General features: G+C 33.3%; 1 long non-coding RNA gene across 1 annotated transcript in view; it reads right to left on the reverse strand.

Moving 5' to 3' along the window:
- The window catches only part of LOC108521339 (uncharacterized), a 36,286-nt gene that overhangs the window by 19,465 nt on the left and 3,050 nt on the right, over nt 1-13,771 (reverse strand). Inside the window, exon 3 of the long non-coding RNA XR_001883168.1 lies at nt 10,121-10,315. This is a non-coding gene — a long non-coding RNA (uncharacterized LOC108521339). The remainder of the gene's footprint in view (nt 1-10,120; nt 10,316-13,771) is intronic.

Consider the following 13,771-nt stretch of genomic DNA (forward strand, 5'->3'; position numbering starts at 1 on the left):
AAAAAAAAAAAAAAATAAATAAATAAATAAATAAATCAATCAATCAATCTATGTAAGAGAATGAGAAAATTAATGCATTTGAGTCTCAAAATTTGGCATTTAAAATCTTTTCATTTAATAATCAAACCATTGTTAGTAACTTTGTGTTAGATTTAATATAATACACAAAATCATTAGCTGCCTTTCTAGAGTATATTTGGCACTATAGTAGGTGTTTTTCTCTTCTCATATTTCAAAATACTTTATAGATTTCTCTTTCCTTACCTAGGAGTTTTAGTCTTTAACTTAGTTTTCTTTTCCTTTCATTTACTATTTTCCCTTTTTTCCAATTCTCCCAAGATCACACCAACTTGTCCTCAAGAAATAAGTATCTTTGGCAATTTCCCTCTATTATATGTTTTTCGTGTGTCAAGTGTCCCTCTTTCTAACATTCTCCTTCCACACCCTTTGAATCTTTGCAAGAATGTGAAGCTAATAATCATACCTGGGCCCAGTAATAAGACAAGACTGTAATCCTGGGGCTCAGGAAGCAACCTCCAATACACACCATTTTGGACTTTAAACCCCAGCAGATCACCTGGGGAGGAGCAAAACAAAGGAAGGCTTTTTCTGAAGTTCCCTTATCTACCTAAAGGCCAGATCCTCCAGAAGATATGCAATTGTCATAAATCCTTTCCCCAGATATCTCGTCAACCAGGGGAAATTGATGTATATCATAGGAAGGAAGACTGGAGTGGACACCACACCCAGAGCACACACAAAATTGCCCAGTCTATTGTCCGTTCTTCAGGCCCATCCATCTCCCCTAAAACCCATTTCTATGGCCGGGTGAGGTGGCTCACGCCTGTAATCCCAGCACTTTGGAAGACCGAGGCAGGTGAATCATGAGGTGAGGAGTTTGAGACCAGTCTGACTAAAATGATGAAACCCCATCTCCACTAAAAATACAAAAATTAGCTGGGCGTGGTGGCGGGCGTCTATAATCCCAACTACTCAGGAGTCTGAAGCAGGAGAATGGTGTGAACCTGGGAGGCAGAGTTTGCAGTGAGCCGAGATTGCGCCACTGCACTCCAGCCTGGGCAGCAGAGCGACACTCCATCTCAAAAACAAAAACGAAACGAAACAAAACAAAACAAAACAAAACAAAATTTACTATTCTTGTAAAATTGCCTACATCCTGCTCATCTCTCTCTCCTATGAAGAGTGTATTTAAGCTTCAACCATCTGGTCCTTCTTTGAGTTTTATGCTTTTTGTGGTTCCTGTGTGCTTGCAGAGTAATAAGTTTGTATACCTTTTCTCCTGTTTATCTGTCTGTTGTCAGTTAAAGTGGACTCAATTAGTGAACTTTCAGAGGGTAATTTTGAACTTTCCTACAGTTATATTTACAGTGTTGAGCAAATATTTCTTTGAAATCTTTTAAATTCACATATAACTAGCGAGACAACTAACTTTTTTGGTTAAAATACAACGTACATTTAGTGAAAAGAAAGTGTTTTGAAATACATGTATAGTATTTTTTCTCATACACCTAGGATTTTATTCATAAACATTTACTTCTTTCATCATAAGTTTTTAATCTCCATTCATATTTTATTCAGCAGATGGGAGTATTCTTCAAGTTTCAAAGAGGAGGTTATAAAATGGGCACCTTACTGGGAAGGCATGCAGTGTTACAGAGTAGGTCAAGATTCAACCAGCTGTGAAAAATAAATAAATGGTAAGAACATATTTTGCAAAGCAATGTGCATTTAGACATAAAATATATCTGTTTATACTTACCTGTTTATACTACTTCTAGTATAAACAGATATATTTTATGGGTGGCTGGCTTTCAACCTCAGTTTTCACCTAAAATTGGGTGGGATGCTTATAAAGATACAGATAAAAATATATTCTTTGAGTCTCATCTTTACACACAATGAAATGAGAACGTCCTCAGAAGGAAATGAGATCAGATCTTGGTTATCATTACAAATATTTGTATTCATGAGTGCTGGATAAACATAGCAGGGAAAATAAATAACATATTATTTAAGTGACTAGATTTAAAACATAGTGAAACTTATTCAAATGACTTCAATTTCACCATGGTTTTTTGAAGTAGAAAATGATTTATATGAAAGCAAAGAATTCATGGAATGCAGGTGAAGGACTGAGCTGCAAAGGAAATACATTTTAGCTCAATACTGATTATAAATCATCCCTGATGTTACTTATGTCTAAGCTAGTGACTATAACATTAACTGAATAACACTTATTATAATGTTTGCTATTACAGATCCACCTTAGATTCTGTGCAAGGAAAAACAGATACAGAAAGTCAGAATGATCTCAATTTAAGGTCTCATAGCATAAGCCTGTCCTGAAGATCTAACTGAACTCTCAACTTAATAAATAAGAACTAATATTATTTCATTTCATATGTGTTAACTGAGTTTCACTCCCAACATGTAAGTTCTCCAGACAGTCGCACTGAATTATTTTCTCATAATCAGGATACTATTAAAGACTAATATGGCTAGAATTATATAAATGATTGACAAGAATGTCATTCTGGAATCCCCGTGAGGAACCTATATATAGGCAGAATGAGACAACCATGCAGAATAACACTTTGCTCTGTAAATTAAACATCTCTGCAATTTTCTTCTTTTGTCTATTCTCAGAAGTATAAAATTATTATCATCAAGTTCCTGCCATGATCTTCTGCAGCACACAATCCAAAATATATATACATTACTTTTGTTATTCCTTTTGCCAAACTATGTGACCAAAAAGCAAATCAATTTGGAGTGGAAAATGGTCCATATGCATCTCAATAAAAGCAATTTTATATTTTTGTATAACAGTTATACATTCTTCTAATGATGAGATAAAGTACGTGTGAGGCCAGATAGCATTTGAAATAAAATGTCTGCCATACGAATTACAGAGAGAATGTGCAGTACTTTCTATTAAATAGTTAGTAGCCATTATTAACTAGAATTGATAGTTCACAATAAAAATGTATTATGTTCCGTCCATTCACCATGTACTGTGCCAATATTTTCTCTTTCACTGTCAAGTTCATTTTCTGTGAAACTTATAAAATAATTTTTAAGCAATTTTTTTCTCCTAATATTACAAATAGAGAAAATACTATGGAAAAATACCATTCTCAAATGTTTTGAAAATATATGATATACATTCAAATGCTTCACTTCGTCTGATAATTGCCCATGACTAAACATCCATGCATGAATACACTAATGCTTAATTATTTTCAGAAAATAAAATTAGCTGTCATACAAGCTTGATCTCTTAGTATAGATGATTTTAATTTTCTAATAATGCATCCAATTGGCTGGTAACACATTTTGATAATGTGCTATTGGTGGATCAGTATTTTTAGATGCTTAATAAATGTTTTTGTCATAGAAACTAACTACTCATATAAATCAGAGCACAGTGAAGCCACTAAAATATGATGAATAAACAAGAATTGCTGCCCTATTCCACTGGAGATGGTTTAGAGACATTAGTGACTCAAGGAACTCACCTTAGGAGTTACAAATACCTGGGTAAACTAGAAAGAACTGTGTGGTGCTGGTAGAATTAGAAACATCAGAATGAGCTCATCAATAGCTTAATAGGAACACAGATACATAGATATGTGAATAATAATATCTATAATGCGTATCTATGTGTGATGTAAACATGGGTTAGTATACATATGTAGATTTACTAGCTCAGTTCACAAGTGACACCTCAGTCACAATGAGCTTATTCTGAACTCTGACAGGAGTTTCTAAATTGCATTCTCGAATAAAGGCAATCAGGGCTCTTTGCACCAAGGTCTGATTCTATAGCTGGGACAGGAAAATATAAAGTGACACTGTTGCATCTTGTAGTACCAGAAATCAAGGAAGCACCCAAAACACCAAAGGATTGAGGCACATCAATGAGACACAGGAGCCAACCTGAAATGACTCCCAGTGGCCACAGTGGGGACAAGTAGAGCCAAAAAGTAAGTCAAGTATCTTGGGATTATAATTCAAAGTATAAAATAAATATGTGTGAGAAAACATTTATATAGTAAATTATTTAATATATAAGAGGATGTTAAATAATTACTGCTTTACTCTCCAGAAGGAGGAGCAGGACTTAGTGGCACATTTCCAACTGATAAAGTGTACAAAGGGAGAGAGAAGTAATTTTAGAGTGGAGCTATTTTAACCAAGTGAAGAATTTAAACATCATGGGTGATGAATCATATTTATTTATTGTATATATTCCCTTTAAAATGATGTGATAGAGAAAAGTACCTGTAATCTTCAAAACTGTGCAGGTCATGAAAAATGAAGAGACAATGTTTAAATGCAGTGTGGTATTCTGGACTGGATCCTGGCACAGTCAGAAAAGAAGTGAAATCCAAACAATATGGAGTTTAGTTTATAATAATGTAAACTGTTATTTGACCAGTTTTGACAAATATGTCATGGTAATAGAAAATATAGACATTGAGGAGAATTGGGTGAAAGGTATAGTGGAATTCAGTACTATTGCTGCAATTAAAAAAAAATCTAAAATCACCCTAAAAATTTAAAAGTGTATTAAATACAAACGTATATTTTATTTAATCAAGACTTTTATTTTGGAAGATAACTTAAAGTTGTTTTGCATGAAAACATAATAATTAAGGATTCGCATATGATTGAATTTTAAGTCACTGATAAAATACAATGAATAATGGCTAGACATATAGAACCTGTGTCTATCATGTCAAATTAGGCTTTCAACTTTATCCATGCTGGCCTCTGTTTTTTCATTTGTAAAACTGTGAAAATATAAACACTAGTTGCTTTGTAAGGTTCTTCCTAGTTTACTCATCTTATAAAACATGATAATTACAAGGTTTGGTCTGTTTATAATAAGTAGTAAATTATTGTTAAAATTAATCATGTACACGCAGTTTGATATGTGTATAATGCACTTATTTCAAATTATGTAGAAGATAATAGCATTTACTTTGTGTTTTGTAGTGTATAAATAATTTGCAGCCATGGGAAAATGCATTAATGTAATTATGGGGCAGGATGGTGATTTTTAAGAAAATTAAAATAAATACTTTATGTGCCTACATTTTTTTTGAAAAATATATTGTAAAATTGTTAATTATTTTCTACAGAATCATCAAATAAGAAAAAATCTCAAAAGCTACTGAAAGATCTTTCAAAAGATTGGGGATTTATTTTAAAAGTAAATCAAATACACTTTTGACTATTTCATATCCCCGATAAAGTTAATTTTTTCCTCAACTAAATCTGCTTTATGTGTGTGTGTGTGTTTGTGTGTGTGTGTGTGAGAGAGAGAGAATGAGAGAGTAAACTAAACATAGAATATTTAATCTTACTGAAACATTTAAATTTATTTGAACATTTATTCCATGTAAAATGACACATTCTGATAATATATTATTCATATATATGGAAACACAAATTGATGTATATTTTACCAATGCCTTGAACATTGAAAGAGACTTTGGTGTCACTTCTGGGTGTGAAAGGAAATTCGGAAAATGCATTTTGAAAACTTCATATTGAAATTTCTGTGAAATGGTTTTTGTTTGCTTGTTCTTTGTTTTAAGACAGGGTCTCATTCTGTCACCCAGGTTGGAATGCAGTGGCATGATCACAGATCACTGCAGCCTCAACCTTCCAGGCTCAGACAAGCCTCCCACCTTAGCTTCCTGAGTAGCTAGGACCACAGATGAGCACCATCACACCTAGATAATTTTTAAATTTCTGTAAAGACAGGGTTTTCATATGTGGCCCAGGCTACATTGAGCTGTCACTTGAACTCCTGGCCTCAAGTGATCCTCCTGCCTGTACGTTACAAAGTACCGTGATTACAGGTGTGAGCCACTGCACCCAGTCCTGGTGAAATGTCGATAGCTTATAGGGAGAACACAATATTTGAAATCAGAGCTTCCCTAGATTATCCAGAACCAATAAGTTATCTGTGCAAACCCTTTCTCTCTTACATTCTGAGGAAATTTATTTAAGGTTACTTTTTCAGGTTTTTCTGTAAAATACTCATTGGCAGTTTCGAAGAAAATAGATTGCTTATTTTTGTGGGCTCCATATAAAATCAAGAGTGAATTAGTAATGAAGATATCATTTATATCAACATGACATTGACACAGAAAAAAACAAAACAAAACATGAAAAACTCAGCTTCAAACTCAGAGACAAATTACCCTCTAAAAAAACAGATTGTAAGATTTGACCTGGACCCACCATTTCCCTCTCTCTCTAGCCCCTTTCTAGCAGTTTATTTGTTGGTGTCTTCCCATCTTCCTGGCTTCTGCACATCAGAGTGGACCATGGCTCAGTCATTAAAATGAAAACATATGAGTTTTCATCTTCTTTTACTTCCTAGGTGATCACACTCAAACTCATTTTTAGAAATCTAAAGACTGATGGTCTCAAATTTCTACCTCCAATTGTGTCATTTTCTCCTGAACTCCATATACATACATCCCAATTGCCTATTTGAAATCTCCATTTGGATATTTAATAGACATTCTGAAGTTAATATGCCCAAAATCAAACTCCTCACCTTCCTTCAAAAGCTCACTTTCCCAGCAGTTTTCCTTATCTTGGTGGATGCCAGCCATCTTTGTAAGACGCTTAGATTAAAAACTTGATGTCATCTTTGACTCACTTATTTCTCCCATTTCTTACACCTAATATAGCCGAAAATTCCCTTCTCTCTGCCTTAAAAATATATCCAGACTCTAATCACTTTTCCCTATCTCCAGGTTTACTACTCTGCCCCAAGCCATTGTCATTTCTTACGTGGGTTAATGCAATAGCTTCCACTCTTGTTCCTTTCTTGGCACTCAATAAAGCTGATGAGCTATCCAATTCATCTTCTGCTACTGCCCCTGCTGTTCAACAGTCTCTAGCCACACTGTCCTCCCTATTCTTCAAAAACACAATACCCCCTAAATGTCCAATGTCCTATATTAATTCCTCAAATGCAATCAGTAATTTGTGTTTTCATCTAGCTTACTTCTTTTCCATTCAGCTAGGTCTTTCCTAAAATTTAAGTTCAAATTACTTTGTAAATATTTGTTTCAAGCACATGTGACATTCTCCAACTTCCTGCCACTTGCTGCTCTCTGGCCTAAAACAGTCTCCCCAAGATATCTTCACAACTCACTCATGCTCCTCTCTCAGGTCTTTAGTTAAACACCACTTCCTAAAAGAGGCCTTCCCCGATTGCCCTACACAAAATTGCAGTACCTGCCATGCTCATAATTATGCTTGTCTGCATTATTTTTTCTATAGTACTTATCACAATGCAAAATAGCATACCTTTTCCTGATTTCTTTTGTTAATTTGTGTTACCCTCCCAAGAATATAATTTGCTTCCAGCAGGTAGGGATTGTTTATGTTTACTCATTGCTTCATCACCAGTATTTAAAACAATCTCCATCACATAATAAAACGCAACAAATAAATGATGAACATATATGTTGACTGAATCCAAACAGGATATTTTGGAGGGATAAAAGGATTAGAATATGTGAACAAAATATTCTATGAAATGGAACACTGGAAATGTTGCCCAGTTGAATACCATGGTTAGCCTGTTTTGTTTGTAGAGAGTAAAACACAGGGTTGGGAATCCTTTTATTTTGTTTGTTTTATATTTGGGTTGATTCAAATCCTTTAATTTTATTTCTAAGCCCTAAACTCTCAGAAAGGCATGTTGGAGAATTTCGTGCCTAATTTTATAAAAAGAAAATGAGTATCTTTGAGAAACCTAGATATCTTGTTTCACACTAATTGCCTGATTTAGTATTCAGGTTGGATCAAGAGGCTTCCTGGAAAATGGGTCAAAAAGGATAAATTAGTTTCATTACTAACAAGAATTCTTAACTAAGTAGCAGTTTTGCTTTAGGCTCAGTAATTAAATCCCCTTGATGTGATATTATGTTGCCTCTTTCTCTAGCCTTCTTCCTCTGCTAATTGACCTTAATTTATTATTGATCACTGAAAATTTTTCTCTAACCTTCCTATCTCCTAAATCAATTCTCAAACCCAATCAATAATTCTGTTTTCAACTAGCTTTCTTTTTTCTACATTGCTACGTGTTTTCCCAAATTAAAATGAAATTTCAAATTACCTTATACAAATCTACAGACAAGTTAATATACTCACTGTATCATTTCAGGGGATAGAAGATGAATTGGGTAGATTCATGCACACTAATTGCCTGATTCATGCACGTGTGTAAATATGGATTATCTCTAATAATCAATTGAAAATCAGTACATCATGAATGAAAGACAGTGAACAGTAAACTCTACATGCAAAACTTCTGCCATTCACTGGATATCTTATTATAAATAAGATTTGTATTAGCACCGATGCCATATTATTTTATTCTGTCTTTATTTATCATTTTTATTTTGAATCCTTATCTAGCCATATAAAGATAAAATTAAAAGCTACTTTGGTGACATTTTTGTATATTTCATTTGTAGTTGAAACAAGGAAACTGAGATCAGGGATCTTGATTCTCCTAGGTGGAATTTACTTTCAGTAGCAGAAATGTCTATACCATATATATTATTATTGCTGTCCAATATTATGTTCTCTATACCACATAGAATCTCTAACTTGCATTCCAGCACAAAATGGAGAAGACACAAGTTCATCCTTCTTTGCTTTCTAATCTATATATATTTTGCAGCATTTAAAATATTTGGCACAGTATTTTATCACTGTATAATCTTTTGTATAACTGTAACATTGTATTTGTCCATCATACATCTTGGCTAGTGTCAAATGTAAATATGATTTATACTAAAGAACCATCAAATCCTACACTGGAATCTTGTAGAATTGCACAGTCATATCTTAAACAATCACATTAAACGTGGAGTAACAATACCACACATTAAATACTCAGATAGATTGTGTGCATATCTTAAAATCATTTTGAGAAATTGAATACTTGATTTTAAAAGTAAAAGGAGTCCAATTAATAAATAATTATAATAAAATAACTCAGTTATATCTTAGTTAAAAATTTAAATGTCATTTTAGTGATTTGAGAAATATTTTAAATTGCTACCCTTGCTCTGTAAAATAAGAATTATTTGAAATTTGTATATCATGCTAAATAAAGTTTCCAAAGACAGGCTAATGGAATAATATGCAAATAAAAATTTTGATACATGAAACTTTTATTGATAGAAAATATTCCATTCCAAAAATATGTGGAATAGATCTTTAATTCTCTATAAACATTGTGGTTCACTATAACCTTTGCATGAACTTTGTGAGTTAATTATGGTCTAAACAGTACACAAATGGAAAAATGCTATCCCCTCATGTATATTTGCTGTCATAACAAAATGTCTTCCAAACTCGAGTTTTAAAATGATTATCTCAATTTATACTTTACTGTTTAAATTATTGCACACTCCACATTATGAAAGAATAGATCTGCTTCTGCTTCAAAATCATGAAAAATAAATATGAGAAATGACCTACCCTGTCAAGTGTTAGTGTGTATTTTGTTCTTATTGGCATTCATATACAGTAATACATTCCGATGCTTTCTGAAGGATGGTGTATATGCTACTATGTTATCCCTATCTTCAAAATGTTGAAGGGCAGAGTACAAGACAATTTCCATGCATAAGGAACTGATTAGTATAATTATTTCTCAGGTTGGCATAATGTATTTATACAAAATAATTTTAGATACAGAATGAATTAAAATTAAAATCCAAAACATGTAAACAAAATCATTTTTTAGAAAACAATTTCTCTCATTCTCCATCAGCCCAACAACTCCACATAGCCCAGGCCACTCAGTTATTAGCTTCCTTCCAACAATTTTTTTCAGGTAAGCATTCTTTTTTTTTTTTTTTTTTTTTTTTTTTTTTTTTGCCTTAGTAGCATATTATATAAACTCTTCTGCTCCCTTAGTTTCTACTTAATAACAATAATTTTTGTAGTCGTCTCGTTTTCTAATAGCTATATAGAATTGCGGCTTGTATATGTACCTAAATTATTCAGCTAGTTATCTTTAATGAGGTGTGGCAGTTTAATTTACCTCTATTTGATTCTGGGCCAGCCTTTGTTGCTTGCTTCTCTGGAATGGAATGAGGTAGAAGCAACTGTATGTGACTTCTGAGGCTACATTAGAAGAATACAGTTTTCTCCTTTCATCTTCCTTTTCTCTTTTGTCTCCTCTCCATATTTCTCTTTCCCTTGCTGTTGTGCTTGCTCTTCATTTGCCTTTGAATCTCTAAAAACACATTTAGGAAGAAAATTTACTGGAAAACTTTGAGGAAAGAAAGATTTCCTGCATCCAATATGTAGAGTAGGAAGAATCTATTTTTGAGCAATTTGCCTCAATACTTTCAAGGTGCTATGCTTGTAAATTTTTCTTATGTGTAATTTCTTTTTTCTGAAATGTTTCATTACACTTGCTAACAATATCTAACTATAGATTTATTATGTGAATTCATTCAGGAAAAAGGGGAAATATTAATATTATATCTAATTTATTTAGATAGAACTTGAAGAGGAGAATTAAACAAAGATCTGAAACACAAGAGAAATTGATAAAACAGAGGGACTGACTAGTTTTAAAAATGTAAAGCTTAAGAGTTGAGAAGCGCTTGGTGAATAAAGTCTGTGAATCAATACCCTTGCCGAAAGAGACTATGGAAAAACCAGGTTGTAATTAACATAATGTACAAGCTAGTTTTGAAATGAATGCACTTGAAGAACCTTCAGAATTTCTTGAATATATTCTCATTTTTCTAACAATGATAATTAAGTACTCCCTCCAATTGGTACCTAACATAATATAATGCTATTTGTTAATATATCTTATGCTTAAAAGAAAAAAGGTATATTTTTATTTGCAAATGTTATTAAACCAGCAAAAGATTAAGAAAAGTGAAAACAATAGCCATAATCAGTAGTCCATTTTATTTTGAAAGATGACTGCTTGTCTTCTTTGGGAGCTGAAATGCTTTTACAATGGCGAGCTACAATTCTCCTGCCTCTCTTGGAATCGTCACTGCTCATTTAAACTACAAGCTTGATAACTTTTTCAACTTACCTGAAGGGTACTTCTGTTGCAAAGTGATACACTGAAGCAAAATCAATCTTCCTAATGTTGAGGGGACTGTGCCACCTCAGTTGGTGTTACAGGTTATTTAGCATAAACATATGTGTTCTCATTAAGCCTCATCTATCCCGAAAACACAATGACTCACCAGTGAAATACATTTTGTCTATAAATCTGAAACTAATTATCTGGTGTACTCTCTATATATCTAATTGTAAGACTACACAAACGTCACTAATAAAAAAATTATACATAAAGAACACATATGATGATGCATTTTTTTTTTCCTTAGTAGTATATTACATCATCTGTCATAGAGCGAAGAAGCCGTCTGGCCTTGAGTGTGTTTCTTCCTTATAAGATACCTCAGACAACATGGAAATTTCATTCACTGACATAAATATAAGTCTCTCAGTAAAAGAGTTCATAATTCGTATTTTTCTATTACCAGTGTCCTCTGTTGTTCAAAATTTTGTGTAAAGAAAGCCAAGACTGTAGATTTGGGAAAAACCATTGACCCAAATCTGTAATCTTAGCTTATTTATTGAAAGGTCACTTTACTTAATGGTATCCATAAACTACACAAATAATTCCATATATGTAGCTTTCTCACAAATTTAACTATCAGAAATAAAATAGAGAACTAGGCAAGAGTAGGAATGGGACAATGAAGATATGCACATGCTGCTACATATTATTCCACATTTACTTTCTTAATTTAATCATTGTCATGACTTTCAATCTTGAAAAAGAACTATAATCAAGAATAACATATTGCACAATTCTAGTAATATATGTTACACATGTTGCCTTATCCAGTTTAGTAATTTCTATTAAAAGTTTGCCAGAATTTATTGAATTACTTTGCATTTTAAACATGTAATTTTATTCTACTTATGATTTTGCATTTTAGTAATTGATGTATGTAAAATCTTTAAAATGACTTCCTGAAAATGGATGTCCTTTTAGATATAATAGATAAATTTCAACCACACTTTCATATTTATAATATTTGCAGCAAAAAAATGTAAAATTATGCTAATTCAATCAGAAGCAATGTAACTAATTTAAAATATTAATCAGTTTAAAAAGAATTGCCAATATATTTTAAATGGTCTTCTTATTGTGCTTTAATTCAAATAATTATGTTAAAAGATCTAGCAAGCATTGATTAATAGAAATTCCTTAGGAATGCCTAAGTAACTAGCTAAATAATGCTTAATTGTCAATGAAATATGCATGTAAGTTAGAATCAAAAGCATGAAGACCCTGCCAGCTATATCTGCTGTTACTTAGGTACAACACTAGTGAGTAAGTGTAAGATGTTGTTTTAGTCATTTCAGGTTCTTATACTAAAATACCAGATATTTGGTGGTTTAACAACAAACATTTATTCCACAGAGTTATGGAGGCCAGGAAGTCCAAGATCAACGTGCTGGTCGATTCCTGCTCAGTGCCCTCTTCTTGATTTTCAGACAGATGGCTTCTAACTGTATCCATATAAGATGATAAGAGAAACCTCCAGTCTCTCTTTTCCTATAAGGACATTAATTCCATTATGAGGTCTCTGCCCTCATGACCTCCTCCAAACCTAATTACCACTAAACACCCAGTCTTCTAAAACACTATCTCACTGGGGGTTAGGGCTTCAACATGCAAATTTTGGAGGGGACGCAAACACCAATTTTGGAGTGGCCACAACACAAATTTTGGAGGAGACACAAACAGATTTCACCAAAATCAGAAGAAGTTTTTTAACGGAATGTACATCATTTGTGGCTTGATTCCGATGAAAAAGACAGAGTAATCTGGAAGAAAAAAAAATGCAGCTTCCAGTAAGTTTTTGGCTAGGCATTTTAATATAATCCTCGGTGGGTCAATGATTATCCAATAATTAATATTTAAGACAAGTACTGGGAGAGGATGTTGACCCATCAAGACAGTGAAGGACATAAACAATACCATATAACCTAACATTTTGTGGGTATAAAAAAAGTCAAATGAAACTAAGTATCTAGATTTAATTTGTCATATTTTCTGGTTATTTCCTTATCTTAATTAGGTATATTTATAATCTTGTACTAAAAGTAGTACAAATGGATTTAGTCCTGCACATCTTTGGCTTTTGGATTATTAGACATTTAGAGTATTACTAGGCAATTCTAGAGGAATAAATTATTTATCTACCCTCTAATTCTTCACTAGTGACATAGGAAAACTCCGGAAAAAAACCTCTGAGAACTAATTTTATATTTATGCAAAAGTATCTAAATTTTCATTAGGATGGGTTTTGAAACTGTAGTCAAATAAATTTAAATATGTGCATTAGTGTCCCTTTTTTACCACTAAAAAATATACCTTTGGCTGGATGCAGTGGCTGATGCCTGTAATCCCAGTACTTTGGGAGGCCGAGGTGGGTGGATCACGAGGTCAGGAGATCAAGACCATCCTGGCTAACACGGTGAAACCCTGTCTCTACTAAAAACACAAAAAATTAGCCGGGCGGGGTGGCGGGTGCCTGCAGTCCCAGCTGCTAGGGAGGCTGAGGCAGAAGAATGGCGTGAACCCAGGAGGCGGAGCTTGCAGTGAGCTGAGATCGCGCCACTGCACTCCAGCCTGGGC

Source organism: Rhinopithecus bieti, unplaced genomic scaffold (assembly GCF_001698545.2).
Source record: "Rhinopithecus bieti isolate Rb0 unplaced genomic scaffold, ASM169854v2 scaffold_58886, whole genome shotgun sequence".
NCBI classification, from domain to species: domain Eukaryota; kingdom Metazoa; phylum Chordata; class Mammalia; order Primates; family Cercopithecidae; genus Rhinopithecus; species Rhinopithecus bieti.